Below are 17239 nucleotides of genomic sequence, written 5' to 3'. Positions count from 1 at the left end.
ATCAGGTCTTGAGGGAGACGGGAGACACTGGAGGGCTTTGAGAAGAGGTGTCTCTGGCTCCGTGGGTGCGCTCTGGCTGCTGTGCAGAGAACAGACTGCAGGGTCGAGGGCAGAAGCAGGGAGACCAGTTGGCAGGCTACTGAGTTGTCCAGGCAAGAGGTAATGGTGGCCCAGATTTGGGTGGTGGGTGGAGATGTGAGAAGCAGTTGGATTCTGGATTTTTTTTTTAAATTTATCTTTGGCTGCGTTGGGTCTTCGTTACTGCGCGTGGGCTTTCTCTAATTGCGGAGAGCGGGGGCTACTCTTCGTTGCAGTGCGTGGGCTTCTCGTTGCGGTGGCTTTTCCTGTTGCGGAGCACGGGCTCTAGAGTGCAGGCTCAATAGTTGTGGCGCGTGGGCTCAGTAGTTGTGGCTCGTGGGCTCTAGAGCACAGGCTCAGTAGTTGTGGTGCACGGGCTTAGTTGCTCCGCGGAATTGGGATCTTCCCGGACCAGGGCTTGAACCCACGTCCCCTGCGCTGGCAGGCGGATTCTTAATGACTGCGCCACCAGGGAAGCCCGGATTCTGGATTATTTTGAACATCAGTCCAACAGGATTTGCAATGGGTCGGGTTCTTAGTTAGTTATAGCTACATAAGGAACCAACCCCACACTTAGCAGCTTAAAACAACAAGAATCATTTTATTATTTCTCATAGTTTCTGTGAGTCATGAATTTGCAATGGGCTTGGCTGGGGGGGCCTGGCTTAGGGTCCCTCATGCAGTTGCAGCCGGTGGCTGCAGTGTGTGCCGGCCAGGTGTCTTTCTCCTCTTCCTGTCCTCTCTGGGCCCTTCCGTTTGGTCTCTCTATGTGGGCTGGTTGGGCTTCCTCCCAGCATGGCGGGGCTCAGAGCTCCAGAGATGAGTGTCCCGAGAGAACCCTGCGGAAGCTGCACTGCGTTTTCTGACCTCGCTCAGAAACCACAGAGCATTGCTTTTGCAAATTCCAAGTCCATCCAGATTGGAGGAGAGGGAACACGGGAGGAGCGTGTCTCCACGGGAGGAGGGTCAAGGTTGTGCTGTAAGAAGAGCATGTCACATCTGTCACGGATTGAAGAAGCGGCACTTGAGCGCTGTCACTGGGCAGCGATACCGAATCATTCAGCATCTTCACGCTTCCGCTTCCTCATTTGTAAGAGGGAGCAGCTACATCCTAAGGATGGGATTCCTTCCACGTGAGCCATGCCTCTCACAGGGCCGGGCCTCAGTGAACGAGAGCTTCCCCTCCCCACTTCTTGCCAACCGTGTTCGCTCCGCTCTTTGCAGCCTGGAGAGGTTCTCCTCTGCAGGGAAGATGGAAACAGCCAGGCTTTGAGCGGCTGTGCCTCTCGGCGGCTGTTAACTCTGCGCCATCTGCCTGAGCCTGGGCTGCCCTCTTCCTTGTGTGTGTGGGCACAGGTGTGCTTGTGCTTGTGAGTACACGCACACCCACGCACTCAGGTGCCTCTGGGCGCATCTCTCTCCCAGGCAAGCCAGCAACGTCTCCTGAGCTCCTGCTCCGTGACGGCCCCCTCAGCCTCTGGTCAGCTCAGCCTCCGGTCAGCTGCTCCAGTGGAAACCTCGCCTTGGCCGCCACAGCCAGATGCTCACCTGGTCCTGAGGGTTCCTCTCAAACCCTCCACCTTTCCTGGACCAGGCCTGTCACCGTCACCTCCATCCTGCCGGGTCCCTCCATCCCCCTCGGCCCTCCTCGCCAGGACCCACACAGCAGCTGGCACCGCCTCCGCAAATGCAGGCGTGATCGCGTCACTCCCCTGCTTACACAGAATTCTAGAAAGTGCAACATTGCCATACTAGAAGGCGGGCCAGTGGTTGCCAGGGGCGAGGGCTGAGATTCACTAGGAAGGGCCCCGAAGGAACCTTTAGGGTGAGGGAATGTTCTCCATCCTGATGGAGGTGGTGGTTACACCACTGTACACATTTGAGGCTTGACAACTGGTGACTTTCACGTGGGTGCATGACGCCTCGATAGAGCTGACAACCGCCAAACTATCCATTCACGTGCTTGTTGAACACCTACTGTGTGCCTGGCACTGGTCTAGGCACTGAGGCACAGCAGGGGGCAGAACAGACGAGATCTCCTTCCTCCTGGGCGCGGGGAGACGGCAGATGAAATAACTACGGGAACTATAACAGGCAGTGCCGCTATGGAGAACTCCAAAGCTGCCTGGGAGACAGGAGAGACAGCTCATTGCGAGGCCTTCAGTGACCTGTCCCCTCACCATTGCTCCCTCCCAGAGGTCTCCCCTTTAAAAAAATTTTTATTGGAGTAGAGTTGATTTATGATGTTGTGTTAGTTTCTGCTGTACAGCAAGGTGAATCAGTTATTCATACACGTATACCCACTCCTTTTTTAGACTCTTTTCCCATATAGGTCATTACAGAGTATTGAGTAGAGCTCCCTGTGCCCTACAGTAGGTCCCTATGAGTGATCTATTTTATATATAGTAGTGTGTATATGTCAGTCCTAATCTCCCAATTTATCCCCATCCCCCACTTTACCCCCGGTAGCCCTAAGTTTTTTTTCTGTGTCTGTGACTCTATTTCTGTTTTGTAAATAAGTTCATTTGTACCATTTTTTTTTTCAGATTCCACATATAAGTGATATCATATGATAATTGTTTTTCTCTGACTTCCTTCACTCGGTATGACGATCTCCAGGCCCATCCATGTTGCTGCAAATGGCATGATTTCGTTCTTTTTTATGGCTGAGTAATATTCTATTGCACATACGTACCGCACCTTCTTTATGCGTTCGAGAGGTCTCCCTTTGAGGCTGTTCCCCAGCGGCCCGGGGTGGAGCCAGGCTCTGGGAGTAGGGTCCCAGCAGGAGGAGGCGCCAGCGGGAGGAGGCGTGTGCACACCCGGGCACACTCACACACACGTACCTCTTGGCTCTACCACACACGTGACAAGAGCTGATGCGAATCAGTCCTCCCAGCAGCCCTTGGAGACAGGTCATGACCCCATTTTACAGATGGGGACCTGGGTAGTTGCCCCACCTAAAGACGGAGCCTCACCACAGAGGGCTGGGATCTGAAGCCACGCTCTGGGGTCTGGTGTCTGTGGCTCTTCGTAGAGACCAGCAGGTCCCGGGGACACCGGTTTCCAGTGTCTCCCACCCATCCAGAGGCCCTGTGTCCACACGTGTGCAGCACCCCAGAGCTTACAAAGCTGTCTCCCACCCTGAGATGGGAGTAGGGTGGGTCGGTTACCCCTGTTCTGCAGAAGAGGAAACTGAGGGAGAAGGATGGTTATGGGTCTTGCTCAAGGTCACGTGGTGGTTAATGACCCAAGCAGGACTAGACTCCACTCCCCTGACTCGTGGTCCATCGCTCCGGCCCCGCCCTCCAGGAGTGTCGAGCTGCTGGTCACTGCCAAGCCCACCGTCCTCCTGAGGAACAGACTCAGCAGGAGTTTTCTGGAGAGCTGTGAGCAGAGGGAGGTGTGAGTGGGCGGTGGTGGATCAAGGGCACTGCGCGGGGAGCCTTTCCAAAGACGCGGAACGTCCAGCCTGGTCTTGAGGGGGCTCTGCGGTGGAAAGGGAATCTGGGCCAGGCCCCTGTGAGGGGCCGGGTGTCCTGGGTCCTACTGTCATTCTTGGGACTGGCCCTTGTGGGGACCCAAGCACAGCAGGTGTGCCTCATCCAGGCCCATCTGATGGTGGCGGCTTGTCCCAGCCAGGGGAACGGGGACTATGGAAGAGTCTGGAATCTGGACCCCTGAGGGAGAGCAGGGTCAAGGCCTGGGGCGAGAGGAACCCGAGCAGACTCTGTGCCCCTGTCGGCGGGAGGGCCACGTCCCCTTGGCACCTGTCTGGAGGTGAGCAGTGCCGGCCTCGGAAGTGCGGCTTCCAGCCCATCCTTGCTCTCTGTCCTCTGCAGGAGGCCGTGCCTGGCCAAGCATTGTCTGCAGGTTTAAAAATAAAGGCATCTTGGCCTGAGCCCTGCTGGCAGAGGGGAGGAGAGGGCAGCCCTGGCCCAGGCCTGAAGGGCATCTGGCTGGAAAAGGAGACCGCGCCAGCTCCACCACCAGCAAAGTTGGGAGGGCGGGGGGTCCCCAGAGAATTGCTGGCCCCTCAGCTTTCCTGCCATGAGAGGCACAGGAGGGTGGGTGTCTGGGTGCTGGCTGCTCTCTCCTCAGCCACTCCAGTGTGCCTCTCACCCTCACCAGATGCTTCCAACAACCTGGGGCTGCTGGGGCACACTGGCACCCCGATACCCTCTTTCCCCTACCCGCTAACAATGATAGCTATGTCCCGACAGCCCTGGTGGGGGAGGCACTATTATTATTACCACTGGACAAGTGAGGAAATCAAGGCTCAGAGAGGTTTAGTAACTTGGTCAAGGCCACACAGCTCATCGGTGGAGGAGCCAGGACTCAACAGAGGTCTGTCTGACTCCTGAGCCAGGACCCTAACCAGGTGCTGCACTGCCCCTGGCCACTCCAGTGCTCCATCTCTCCCCGTCTCTGGTCCCAGCACAGCAAAGAAGCTTGCTATTCCCCCTAGGCGGCCAGGGGACACAGGGATAGGGAAACCGAGCAGGAGAGGGGAGAGGAGGGAGGGAACCAACAGACAAGGAGCGCTGGAGAGCGCCAGGCCCTGGGGGTGGGGTGGGGGTGACTTTATTACATTCTCATCCCGAGTCCTTGTGCAGGGGGACCGTCTTCATTTTGTAGATGAGGAAACCGAGGCCCAGAAAGTCCATCACTGTCGAGATGGGATTTGAACCTAGATCAGCTTCGGCCCAAAGCTCTTTTCCTCACTCCTGGTGTAATAGGAATCTCAAAGAGCACAATCTCCCCTCGCCCCCAACAGGGTTGCAGGGTAAACCTAGAGGCACTGAGGATGTGGCCCTGGAGGGAAGAGTGGGATGGGGGCACTGTTGCTAGGGAACCAGCTTCCCAGCTCCTGGAGGGATGGCGAGTAGAGAGACAGCAGGTCAGCAGTTCTGGGAGCCCCGGGGTCTGCTCCAGTGCGGGATGTCCCCCACCTGAGAAGTGGCAGGCAGGGCCCAGCCCTACCCTGGCTGCCGGCTGACAGACACTCCATTCCAGACAAGATCCGGTGATTCCCCCATCCGCCCCCGAGGCCTCTACCAAGGTTGGCACACTGCTGCTGGCACCGGAAAGCCACATTCCAGAGGCCCTCACAACTCCCTGCCAACGCCAGAGTCTTAGCAGAGCAGGAGAGCGGGGGCTTCTGAGAGGGGAGAGGGCTGCGGTGGGGGAGGACCGTGGGAGGGGCTCGGCCATCCCTAGTTTACTCACCCCCTCCCCAACCAGAGCAGGCAGGGGCCACGGCACAGCCTACAGACTGGGAGAACTGGGCTGAGGGCCGCCTCTCAGACAGGATGCTCTTGAAAAAACATATCCTTTTCAGGTGGCAAGGCACCTCTTCCTACCTCCTATGAAAGGTTTTCCAGGCAGAGCTCCAACTTGCTGTGTGACCTTGGGCCAGACACATACCTTTTCTGGGCCTCGGAGACCCATGAGAGGACTAAAGCAGGTAAATTTTGAAGGTGCCCTCTAGAAAACAGCTTTAATTGTGTCACGACGTTAGGCTTCAGCATCCTCCCTGGTCTCCTTGCTGTCCTGTCTCTCTACCCAGCAGCCAACAGATTCTCTTCAATCTGTGAGTCAGGCACGTGGCTCATCGTCCTGGGGGAGGGGAGCGCCTCTCACACAGGGAACGTTACCCTGGCTTCTGCTCCATCTGGCCCCCTGTTGCCTCCTTTTCCTGCAACTGCCCACCCTCATCCCCACCGGGAGTGGTCTCCTGGCCCCCCGGCTGCCCCAACTCTACAAGTTTCTTCTCTCCAAGGCGTCCGCCCTTGTCCTTCCTCCGGCCTGGAGGTCTTGGCACCACCCAGATCTTCCAATAGCTCTTTCTGGTCATCCAAGACCCAGCTCAAATGTCCCCTCTAGAGAGGCCTTCCCTGCCCCCTTTCTCTAAACCCGGGCCCTCTGCCCACGTTTTGCGATCACATCTCTGATTTCTTTCCCTCATAACATGTGTCACAATGGAGACGATCTTGGTCACTTATTGTTTACTTGCTGATTGTCCTTTTTCCTCTGATCTGTTTACTCCAGGAGGGCAGGGTTATCTTCTTTCCCAGCACTGGGCCCAGCACAGAGCAGGCACTCAATACCTCTTTCCTGAACAGGGTGATGAGACTCTGTGTTTCTCCCAACACATCCAGGCCCCTGGTTTGTCAATGTCAGCCCCTTCCCTGGGTGCTCGCTGCTCCCTCCCCCCGTGGCCTCCCCCAACCCCGGCTTGTGGTAAAGTTGCTGGAGACTCAGCTCTGGACCAAGCAGCCTGAAGGGCTGGGCAGGACAGGAGGGAGAGAGGGAACTAGGACTCATGACCCCTGATCCCCTGGCTTTTCGTTCCCCAAGAGCAAAAGCGCAGCCCTGGACCTGGAAAACCCCTGGGTCTGGCTGCTGGGCAGGCGGTTCCGGGGTGACCTCATCGCCTTGAAAGGAGGGCAGCAGGGGCAGGAAGCAGAGGACGCATCAGATGGGCTAAATTTAGAGCATTTGATTCAGCCCAGGCAGGACAATATTCCTGGAGTCCCCATTGTTTGTGAGGGGCCAGAGGGCAGGCTGTCCACTGAATGGCTGGGTCTGAGCCATGCCAAGCTGTCTGGGCATGCAGGGGTGGGGGGGCGGCGGCCCCCTCCCTGCTGGAGGAGAAGCCAGGCCAAGGGTCGGCAGTGCAGAGCCAGGTGGGGTGCAGACGCTGGGGGTGCTGCCCTCGGGATTCAGGCCAAAGGTGGGAAGGAGGATCCCTCGCAGATGAGAAGGGAGCTCCGGGTAGCCCTGATCGCAGCTGCTCCGCCGTGCGACCCTCTCAACAGCCAGGACAGCCATTAGTCTTCCCCACTGCTCCGCCATTTTACAGACGGGGTGGGGCTCAGATTTAAGGAGTGAGTTGCCGGAGGCCACAGAGATGCCCTGTATCCTGACTCCCATCCGGGGTCCACAGCAATCAGCTGTGCCCCCAGCCTGCGGGCCTCCCACCAGGACAAGTGCCCTCTCCCCAGCATAGCCCTCTCCCCAGCGGGCCAGGCAGCCACCGGGGGAAAGGAGAGGGTGGCTCAGCCTGCGCAGGCTCCAGAACCTGTTGCCATGGCAACATGGGGTCCAGGCCTGCCCTGCTCTGGAGATGAAGCTGAGGACTTCCCTGGGCTAGCAGGCAGTGTGGGCTGGGGCTGCCTTCTGACCACCCCCCCCACCCCCGCCTGCAGAGCCCGGGACTGGGCCAGCAGCCTGGCCTAGCTGCCTGGACTGATCACACTGGCTAAGCCGGTGATCCTTGAGGGTGTCCTGTTTCTGAACCCATGCCTCATGTCCACACCGCAGCCGGGCGGCCAAAAGAGGGTGGGGATTGTCCCTCGTTCCCGGCCACCCTGGTGGGGGAAGGCTCAGCAGCCCAAGTGCCAGGAACCTTGTGCTCCCGTCTAAACCGCAACCCATCCTGCAAGTCCTTGGAAGTCCAAGTGCCTTGGAAATGGGGGAAGGGGACCAGAAGTTCCAAGAGACCTGCTCTTCCCACTGACTGTGACAGGTGAAGGGAAAGGACCCAAGGCTTCGATGCTCAGAACTTGGCCCCTGCTCTCCGTCCTCTTCCCAGCTCAGGGAGGGCTTTGGGAATGAAGCCCACCCAGTCCACCCTGCCCCGTGTTCCAGGTGAGTGAACTGAGGGTCTGAGCTAGGAAGAGGCTTGTCTGAGACCATGCGTGGGATGGCAGCTTTGCCCATCCTCCTGGGCTCTGCCCACTGCGGGTTTGCAGGCACCAGACCTCCTCTGCCTGCAGCCCCGCTGCCCGGCCCGGGGCGGTGGCTCAAGGCTGTTCACTGCTCCTCTTGATTTCACATCATGACTCATGTTATCATGTTCTCAGGAGCTGAGTAACCACCTGAGTTATTTATACCCTGGCTAAGCAGGCTTCCTTCCCTCCTCCCAGAACTCAGGCAGGCAGGACGGGTGGGGGTGGGGAGGAATCTGGGAGGGGGGATGTGGACTGGGAAAAGACAACTGAGCCCCCTCCTACCATATCCCCTCCCCTGGGGTACCACCCCCATAAAGCGCCCAAAAATAGCGGTGACTATCCCAGCACAACAGGATGGGCCTGTATCTATGGCATCGATTTATAGGTATTATGATGGTTTGGGGAGGGGGGAATTCCTTTCCAGAGCGAGTCACCCGTCTGGAAAAATAAAGAAGGAAAAAGCTGAAATTTTTTCCTTCCATCAAAACAGGAAGGAGCTGGGAGAGGTGGGGGATGGACGGAGAAATGATAGGTGGAGGCCGAGATGCATCCTCTACCCTGTGGTGGTCTTCTGGGAGGGGAAGCCCCCCGGATGTCTGCACACAGGGCCCCAGTGACCTTAGGGGCTGGTGCTGAGTGTACCCCATGTGGGCCATCGCCGGCTGCCCGGGGCATTTTCGTCCTCCCTGACTCCCAGGCCTGTGTGCTTTCATGGACACACACGGATGCCCACATGCACAAAGACCCGTGTCCTCCCCCGACATCACACAGACACACACGCCCATCTCCGCACGTCCCCCCACCAGAGCCCACAGGAGAAAAGATCTCACTCTGGGTGGGTGGCACTTGGGGAGGGGTCTGCCTTTCTGACCTTTGTTTTACCCTCCCCTTGAGCGCTGCCCTGGGAGTCCTGTGACCTAAGTTCAAATCCTGCTTTGCTCCAACTCTAACGGGCAGGGTGACCTTACAGGAGTCAGTTTCCCTCTCTGAGCCTCAGTTTTCTCATCTGTAATAAGGGTATGGTCTTCCCCATGGTGCTTCCCTCTGGGGCAACCCGTGGGGACCGCCTTGTCCGAGTGAGGGGAATCACAACCACAGCTCCCTTGGGCTTCCCTGGTGGCGCAGTGGTTGCGCGTCCGTCTGCCGATGCAGGGGAGCCGGGTTCGCGCCCCGGTCTGGGAGGATCCCACATGCCGCGGAGTGGCTGGGCCCGTGAGCCATGGCCGCTGAGCCTGCGCGTCCGGAGCCTGTGCTCCGCGACGGGAGAGGCCACAACAGTGTGAGGCCCGCGTACCACAAAAAAAAAAAAAAAAAAAAAAAAAGACAACCACAGCTCCCGTTTACCCAGCGCTCTCTCTGTGTTAAGCACCTACATTCGGTCGCTGGATTAACCTCGTGACCAAATGTGGAAGGTTCCAGAATCATCCTCATCTATGGCCCGGAGGGCAGGGACTAGCCGAGGGTCACACAGCTGGGATGTGGTGGAGGCTGGCTGTGAACTCTGGGCTCCTCAGAACGGTTCACGTCCCAGGAAGAATGAAGGAGATCCCCTCAGAGCCGCGAAGCGGGGATGGGGGAGGAGGAGGAGAGGGAGGAGGAAGGTGGCCCAGCTTCGCTGGGCCTCAAGTTCCCACTGGGTCCGTTGGTGACAACTCCGTGGCTTCAGCAGGGTTGCGCCTGGTGGCCAGGGAGCGTTATGCCCGCTGCCATGCTGGTTACTATTGAGACGATTAGTCACTCCCGCCGGCCTGCCCTCTGTTTGCTTGTTGACTTATATAAGCACCGCCTGAGGGTGTTTGTACAGTTGTCCCGGTCTCTCTGTCTTCCACCTGCCTGCCTCAGCCTGTAAGCCCCTCAAGGGCAGGGGGCTCCAGAGAGGTGAGCTGGCAGTGCAACAGCCAATTCCCTGTGAGGACAGCTCCGGGGCACCACACGGCCAGAGTGTGTTACGACCCCATTAGGCAGATAAGCACGTTGAGGTCTTGGACTGTCCTCCAAGCCCAGCACTGGACTGGCCCAGGATGGCTAGCCCAGCAGGTGTAGCTCTGAAGCCCATAGCAGTGGTTTACATCTGGCTTGGCCACCTCCTGATCGTGGGAATCAGGGAAGTTGTGTGATCTCTCTAGGACTCAGTTTGCTTGTCTGTAGAATGGGGATAATATACTTTGCTCTCCCTGGATTGTCAGGTGGTTCAGGGGTTGAGCAGTGAAATCACGATGTTGGACCATTTTGGACCCATGCTTTGAAGTCAGTGCTTCTCAAACTGTGCACATGGATCACCAGGGGTCTTCTTCAAATTCAGATTCTGACTCAGCAGGTATAGGGTAGGCCTGGCACTGTGCATTTCTAACAAGCCCCCTGGGGATGCGGCTGCTGGTTGGTGGGCCTCATGTGAGGAGCGACCGTGGAGGTCTAGACCGCGATGAAAAAGTACTAACTGCACTGCGCGTTAAAGCGCGCGGTGCCGGGCACTGGGCTGGCGCCTTCACAACATTTCTCCCATTCCATCCTCAGAGGAGCCCTGCAAGGCAAATGTGGCTATCCCAGACTCCAGACGAAGAAACTGAGGCTCAGAGAGGTCGATGCCCTGCCCAAGGACACACAGCCAGTAACTGGCACCTGCAGGGTCTCAAAGGCAGGCCTGCGGGGCTTACCCAGCAGGGTCCTTGTCCATCAATCCAAACCCTTCCCTCCCGCACCCAGCATCCCCCCAACCCCCCCCTCCCCCCCCCCACCCCGCACAGTCCCTGCCCTCAAGAAACTCGCCCTGGTGAGGACCTAAGACACACCTAAGGACGTGGCAATAGCCTCGAGTGGCCTCCAGGCAGTGGTGGGAAGGGACAACGTGCTAGGGGAAGGGAAGAGAACTCACCCCCAGGAAAAGCTCCCAGCGGGCAGGCAGGCTGGGAGAGGAAGTGGGTGAGACCTGGGATGGAGAGGAGCATGAAGGGCACTGTGGGAGGGGACACCACGAGTAAAGGTGTGATTTCCGGTAAAAATAAGCCATCGGCTATTCCTCGTGAACCCCAGCCTCACCCAGCCCCTTCCCTCCCACCCATGTGCTTCCGGCCCTCTCCCATGGAACACCCTTCCAGAATCACTGCCCTGGGGGCCTTCTCCACTGCAGAGGAGGGACAGGGGTCCCTGGAGTTGGCAGACTGTCACCCATTTCTGTCCTTGACTCACTGTGTGACTTTGGGCAAGTCACATGATGTCTCTGAACCTCAGGTGTCCCTTGTGAATGCCCGCGGCTTGTACTGCGGGGTCAGGGTCTTGAACACCGAAGCCGTGTCAGACCTCCTCCCAAAGGGGAGCTTCCTAACGGCGGTGGTGGGAGATGGGGATGCGGGTGGTAAGCTGAGGCAAGGGAGAGAGGAGGACCAGGACAGGACCATGCATACCGCCCACGTGCATTTCCTTTCTAGCAGCCTCTAGGGTCCCCTGCCCGGTACGGGGGGGCGTCATTCATGAGGCTCCTTCAGCAAGGGGTGCCCTTGCTGAAGGGGTGCCAATGCCCCCCAGAGAGGGGTGGAGCTAGGCCAAAACCTGTGGGTGAGTGAGGGCAAGGCTCAGGTGAACTGGGCACTCGGGTGTTTTCCTCTTTGCCTGGCTGGCAGATGGGCGTAGATATCCAGAGAGTGATGCTGGCACCGGCTGCCGAGGTTCAAACCCCAGCTCTGCCCTCACTCATCCCTGACCTTGCAGAGCTGCCCCAGGCCTTGGTTTCCCCATCTGTAAAATGGGGGTGATCACGGCTCCTCTCTCGAGGCTTAACTGAGTGAATACACCTGAAGGGCTTGGAGCAAGTTGCCAAGAAAGTGAGTGCCATGTCAACATTTGCTCTTATGAATATTGATGAAAAACTTGTGACTTTTACGCCGTGGCTGGGTTCCCATTCTTTGGACAGGCCCTTTATGTTTCCTGTAGTTCCAAATATATTCCTCTGGAAAGCTGGTAAGGGTCTGTGTGCTGTCCTAGCTGGACCCCCACCGAGGGGGGCTGCCTGTTACCTGCCTGTCCCCATCCCTTCCAGAATTCCTACTCAAATCTTGAGCACCCGGCAGCCAGGACACCCTGATTTGGAGAGGGCCGGCTAACCCAGATCTTGCAGGCAGTTTCCTGGCCCTGGGGTGGTGGGCGGGTTCCGGGGGCCACGGCGTCCAGCCCTGCACAGCCTCCTTCATCTAGCTTGCAGAATTTGTTTACTTTTCTGCGTGCAAAGTGACATGAAAAGCTGGGCGGCTCTGATCCAGGCCACACAGGGAGGCACCATGTAACAGGGAGATGGCAAAAGTGTGGGTTTGGGCATGACAGCCCTGGATTCAAATCCTGGCACTGTGACTTCCTTGCTGGGTGATGCTGGGCAAGCTAGTATCCCTCTCTGAGCCTCAGTGCCCCCTCCCCCAGGTATGAACACGATGACAAGAGCACCAGCCCTCCGGGAAGCAGGTAAGGACACAGCCAGCCTTGTTCCTTTGCTGCTAAAATGGTAATAATTGCTGTACTTCTCTCAATGCTGTCAGTTCCGGTAAAGCTCCTGGCCCAGGGCCTGGCCCAGGGCGAATGCTCTGGAAGTGAGGTTGTCACGATGATCAGGGTGCTCCAGGCCCAGCAGGTGAGCACCGAAAGGTACAGTGAGAATGACCCTTCTCTAAGGGAGAGCCAACCAGGTCCCAGGTGGGGTCATCTCCCAGCCTGTCTGGCCCAGCTCCCCTCACCCTGGGGCGCTTCACTCCATTTCCAGCCAGCTTCCAGGACAGGTAGATCAGAGCTGCCCGTCCAAACATCCTCTTCCTTGTCTGGAGACTGAAGGAGCTAAAAATGCATTGCCTTGGCCCCAGGAAAACAAACACGACGCTTCCCTTGCCTTTGTATACAGGACACGAGGCCCAAGGCCGCAGAGGCAGTGTGGTGGGCTCCTCCAGGCTTCCCTAGGCCTGAGGGCAGGGGGTCTGTCTATCTGCCTTCCTGGGGTCTCTTCTGCCTCCTTGTTACTCACGGCCACAGCGGCCACGGCCTCACCAGGGTGGGGGGGTCTCTAACAGAAGTGGTGGGGCCCTAGGTAAGGACATTCCCCCCTCCCACCCCCACCCCCGCCCCAAGGTGACATGCTTGTGGCCTTCCCAGCGGTGCGCTCCACTCCTAGCCCTGCCTCTGGAACTCACAGGTGGGTGTGTGCGTGCACGTACGCGTGCAGCTTGGAGAAATAACAGTGATCACAGGGATAACCGACAACCTACTTGGAGTGCCCACTCCTGCTTTCAACACAGGATGTGGTAACTCGTTTGACGCCATAATTACTATAGTCATCCCCGTTTTACAGATGAGGAAACTGAGGCTCAGAAAGGTCGAGTGACTTGTTCAAGGTCACAGGCTAGTAAATGGTAGAGCGGGGCTTTGAACCCAGGCAGTCTCTGCCGGGAAGCCTTGTCCCTTGCCCTCTCTAAGCCTCAGTTTCCTCATCTGTAAAATGAGCACATGCGATGTAATACCTCTCTCCCTGGGTGACCGTGAGGGTGAAGCAAGGGCAAAGGCCTTGTTCATGGGGAGTCAGGGGACCGGCCAGTGAGGGGGCTGGGGGAGCTGATGGCAGCTACAGGGCGTGGGCGTAGAGGATGCACTTTGCCATCATATAACCTGGGCTGGGGTCTCAGGCCGTTTGTGGCCTGGCCTTGGACTGTCCCCAGTTTGGAGGTCCAGTTCCTCTTCCGTCAAGCTGGGAAAAGCAAACTTGCCTGGCGCGGGTGTTCCCAGCGCTCCCTCAGCAGAGCGGCGATGCCCAGGACACGTCACCCCCACTCTTCCGGACTTGAGGGCACAAGTCTGCCCGCGGGATTGAAGCCAGCTCTTTCCTCAGCCCCTGGCCCCCAATCCCATGGTGTGAGATGCTTTAAACGGACGAGAGCTTAGATTGCTCTAAACACAGTCCAAAAGCCCCCAGCCTTGGGCAGGCCCCCTCCAGCACCTAGCTGAGGGCTGTGGCCCCTCGGTTTTCCACGTGGCTCAGACCTACTGGGAGTGGAAGGGGTGCGAGTTATGGGAGTGTGGCCCCCCCACCCTGCAAAACCCGCTCCCAGCCCTCCTGGAAAGCCTGATTCCTCAGCGGTCCCAGTGCCATAGATGGGTTGGGGTCTTCCCGGGTCTGTGAGGGCAGTGCCCCTCAGATATCCCGCGCATCTCAGTTTAGAGACTCATGTTACAAGCTCGCCCCCCAGCTCTTTCCACCCTTCAGGCGGGTGGAACCAACAGGCCAGGAAGAAACAGGCAAGATGTTTACTCATTCATTTGTTCCTTCAGCAGACATTTATTGAGCAACTATTGTACGGCTGGAGCTGGAATGGGTATCAGTCTAGTGCTAGAGCCATATATGGACAATGACAATACTGTGGGGGACATGCTCTGGGGACCCAGGGCAAGCACCAAGTCTGGGGGGTCTTCCTGGAGGAGGTGTCGGCTAAGCCGAGCCTGACAGGAGGAAAAGGAGGGGGTGTTCTTCCCCCACCCCCAACATTGACATGGCGTCTGCAAGGAGAGGTGCTACAGGAGAGGGGTCCTGCTCAGCATGGCACTCAGGCCCAGGTGCCATGTGGTCCCTGCCGCCTCTGCTGTCCCAGTCCTGCCGCTTCTAACCAGTGCACAAAGCCATCTCAATTTATGTCTGCCTCACTCAAGAGCCTGGCGGTCCCAGAGTGCCAGGACCGGCTCTCCTTCCGCTTTCCACTTCCCAGTGCGTCACACAGGGCCCGCAAACCGTAGGTGCTCGATGCTGCTGCCCCCAGGAGCCTTCGCTCATCACACGCCCCCTGAGGCTGAGCTGTGTGGTCCCTCTTTGTGCTCCTACAGCACTTTGCATGTGAGTCAGAGCTCCTATTGGTACGGCACTCTCAGCTGGCAAAGTGCTTTTGCAGGTATTCGCGTGCTTGACGCTCACCGAAGCCCTGGTAAGAAGTGTCATTGCCGTCACCGTCACCGCCGCCAGGACACAGCGCAGCATGGTGGCTTGAAGCAAGTGCGTGGGCTCTACAGCTGGACTACTTGGGTTCCAGTCCTGACTCCACCACTCTGTGACCTTGAACTCTGTGGCTATGTGACCTTGAACAAGTTGCTTCACCTCTCTGTGCTTCGATGTCTCCATTCATAAGATAAGAGTAAACATATCTCATTGGAGCATTGAGAAACCACATGCAGAGTAAGACGAACACTACCAACCGTAAGGACACCTCAAAAATAATAGTGGTAGCTATTGTCAATTATAAACAAGGGTACAGAAGATCAGGGTCAAGAACACCTAGCTGTCCAGTGGAGCAGGGTTTTATCTCTAAGTCTCTAGACTTCAAATCTTGTGTTTTGGGATTATCTTCCTATCTCCTCCACCCCATCTCCCTTGTCCCCCTGTCTCCTAATTTATCTGTTTATGCATCTGTCTGTCCTTCTGCACGGGGGCTCCTCCAGGGCAGTATCAGCATCATGCCGTCTCCCCCGTGCCTGGAACAGTGTCTGTTCCGGTGTCTGAGGGAACATGCAAAAGCCTCGTCGAAGGAATGATGCACTCCATGTGCCAGGCACCCTGCTCTGTGCTTCCACGTGGATTACTTTGTCTGAGCTGCCAGACCACTCTATGAAGTAGATAAAAATCTTTCTACGACTGTATTGAGCTACAGTAAAGCACTTACCAGTCTAGATATGTGTGAACACTCGTGAGCTCGTCATCACCAGCAAAGATGACAAACATTTCCACCACCCCTGAAAATTTCCCATGCCTCTTGCAAGTCCCTCCCTCCCTCCAATTTACTTGTCTCTCCAGTGTATAGGGAAGGAAATCGAGGGACGGAGAAGTTAAACTTCCCAGAGACACTTGGCCAGCAAGTGGCCGTTGCATATTTGAACCAAGGTGACCTGCCCCTGGCCTGCCTCTTGGCCACTGTGCCATGCTGCCTAGGCAGTAATGGGCAGAGGGCGGGTGCGTGTGGCTGTTTGTAGAGAGGCCCTCCTGGGACATCCTCCCTCCCTGCTGCCCCTGCTCAGGCCCGAGAGGACAAATCATGAAGAGACGGTGAGTGCGCCTGTCTCAGTGACTAAGGGTGTGTGCACATGTGAGGAGCAGGCTGCCACCCCGTAGGGATGTTTGGGTACAAAGGGCAGATGACACAGACAGCACAACGGGACCAGATAAAGGTGTCCGAAAGCCAGGAGCTGGGCGATGCGGCGAGTGGGTCTCGTGGTGGGTGCTGGGCTCAGCGTGCAAGCGTGTGACTCTGTGACTGTCAGCGTATGACTGCTGAAGGAAGGGACACAGCAGCTCCCGGAGCTGGGGGGTGGAAGGCGTTAACTGTGTGAATGCTGGCATGGGTGGGGGGTCCTGGGTCTCCAACCTGTGGGCTGAGAGAGGTAGTAAACATCAGGGTGACTGGAGGATCATGATGGCGGCCCTGCAAGGAAGCTGCAGGGTTGTGGAGGTTTGTGTGACTCTGCAGTTCAACAAATTCAAATTCAACCAATGCCAGCAACGCCTGTTGTGTGCCAGGCAACCAGCTAGGAGGAGGAGACGTGCACCCAGCTTTCAGCTGAATGGTACTGGCTGCAGGGTTTGTGTGATCACCTTGTGGCTTTTTGGGGGCTGGATGCTTTTTGCCCTTTCTGCCATTAAGTCCTCACGATAACCCTATCCCACTTTGAGGCGAGATGGAGGAGCACAGAAAGGAAGTGACTTGCCCAAGGTGACCCAGCTACTCAGCACCAGGGCAGGATCTGCAGAGCCTGAGCCCTTCACCACCATGCTAGCACCTGTGCTACGGTGTGCAAATGTCTGGTCCTGGAGGTGCGGGCTTGCACTTCTGCAAGCCAGCGGCCTTGGAGACACCCCTGCCCCCAACCACGTGGGCTAGAAACCAGGCCACAGACACTGTGCTGAGGGGCCCAGCGTTTGGTTGCTCCTAGTGCTCCCTTCCCAGGGACCATATTCCTGGGCGGAGGGGTTGCTGGGCTTTTGGAAACCCCTAGGCACCCCATCCTCGCCTCAGGCCCTCCCGGAGCTCCCGCCCCCCTTCCCCCCTCCCGGTACTGACTCTCGGCCAGAAGAGGAAAGGCTGTCTCCACCCACCTCTCGCACTCTCCCTTCTCCTTTATAAAGGCCGGAACAGCTGAAAGGGTGGCAACTTCTCCTCCTGCCGCTGGGAGCAGCCCGCCTGCCTCCCCGTGCGCCCGCAGCCTCCCCCGCTGCCTCCCTGAGGGCTCCCCTCTGGCCGCCAGCGCCCTTCTTTCATTCCCGAGATAGGGATATTTTGCGCGCGCACACAGACACACACGCGCAAAAAGGGGGAAAAAAAGCCCACCCTCCAGCCTCGTTGCAAAGAGAAAGCCGGAGCAGCCGCAACTCGCAGCCCGCAGAGGACGCCCAGAGCGGCGAGCGGGCGGGCAGACGGACC

The sequence above is a fragment of the Physeter macrocephalus genome, unplaced genomic scaffold, assembly GCF_002837175.3.
Source record: "Physeter macrocephalus isolate SW-GA unplaced genomic scaffold, ASM283717v5 random_30, whole genome shotgun sequence".
NCBI classification, from domain to species: Eukaryota; Metazoa; Chordata; class Mammalia; order Artiodactyla; family Physeteridae; genus Physeter; species Physeter macrocephalus.
Note: the sequence above shows the minus strand (reverse complement) of the source record.